We start from the raw sequence: 1,669 nt of genomic DNA on the forward strand, positions 1-1,669 counted from the left end.
ATTTAATTTTTTTAAATAACATTTTTTTTAAACTTTTGTTTGTCCAAAGCGTTGAACCCTTGAGGCAGACCGGCGGTTCTACAAAGCGGGGTCAATACCTCCTCCAAAAACCGCAGGTGGAGCTCCTGAGCCCAGGGGAGCTTACAAAGGAGGTGGCACTGGATGGACAAGTTGTGAAAGCTGGTGGAGATGCGCTCCAGGCTGCTCGTTAACATATCACCTTCTCCAGGAACCGACAGTTTGAACGTTAACATGGAGGCCGGGGACAAGTTACAACAGAGGCTTGCAGACGGGATAAATCTTCTTTTTTTTATTTTTTTAAAAGCCCTATTATTGGTAGTTGAAGTGGAACCACTTTGTTTTGGAGAAGGTTTACAAGGAAATGGATGAAAAATCCCCTCATGGTGATAACAGAAGAGCCGGTGGACTTTGCTAAATGTGAGACGTGCATGCAAAGTGTTTTAGTAAATGATCAGCTGTGAAATAACTGTAGACTTGGCAGAACGGTTACATTTATGTAAATATATTTCCAGGGTATCTGATGGTAATCTATCCACACTCACACAGCTTCAGCTCAAAGAAAAGCAAATAGAGCGCCTTGAGGACAAAACATCAGGACCAGAACACATCGTAACAAACTAGATTATATAACGAGTGAACAGCCATGTTACCAGCATGGTGAGGCTGTGCTTTGCGCTAACGTTAGCATACCAACATGCTGCAGGAACAGTATTTATTATTCTAGATCAGATATTGTGGTAATATTTGCTAACTAAACTAAAAGAAGTACATTTGAGGCTGATCGGGAAATACAACTAGAGAAACGACCACAGCTAACATTGTAACACGTGGTTAGCATTGTGAAACAATCACAGCTAACATTGTAACACGTGGTTAGCATTGTGAAACAATCACAGCTAACATTGTAACACGTGGTTAGCATTGTGAAACAATCACAGCTAACATTGTAACACGTGGTTAGCGTTGTGAAACAATCACAGCTAACATTGTAACACGTGGTTAGCATTGTGAAACAATCACAGCTGACATTGTAACACGTGGTTAGCGTTGTGAAACAATCACAGCTGACATTGTAACACGTGGTTAGCATTGTGAAACAATCACAGCTGACATTGTAACACGTGGTTAGCATTGTGAAACAATCACAGCTGACATTGTAACACGTGGTTAGCATTGTGAAACAATCACAGCTAACATTGTAACACGTGGTTAGCGTTGTGAAACAATCACAGCTAACATTGTAACACGTGGTTAGCGTTGTGAAACAATCACAGCTAACATTGTAACACGTGGTTAGCGTTGTGAAACAATCACAGCTAACATTGTAACATATGATCAGTGTTGTGAAACAATCGCAGCTAACATTGTAACACGTGATTAGCGTTGTTAAAAAATCACAGCTAACATTGTAACACGTGGTTAGCATTGTGAAACAATCACAGCTAACATTGTAACACGTGGTTAGCATTGTGAAACAATCACAGCTGACATTGTAACACGTGGTTAGCATTGTGAAACAATCACAGCTGACATTGTAACACGTGGTTAGCATTGTGAAACAATCACAGCTAACATTGTAACACGTGGTTAATGTTGTGAAACAATCACAGCTAACATTGTAACACGTGGTTAGCGTTGTGAAACAATC

The sequence above is a fragment of the Cyclopterus lumpus genome, chromosome 4 (genome assembly GCF_009769545.1).
Source record: "Cyclopterus lumpus isolate fCycLum1 chromosome 4, fCycLum1.pri, whole genome shotgun sequence".
Lineage (NCBI taxonomy): Eukaryota > Metazoa > Chordata > Actinopteri > Perciformes > Cyclopteridae > Cyclopterus > Cyclopterus lumpus.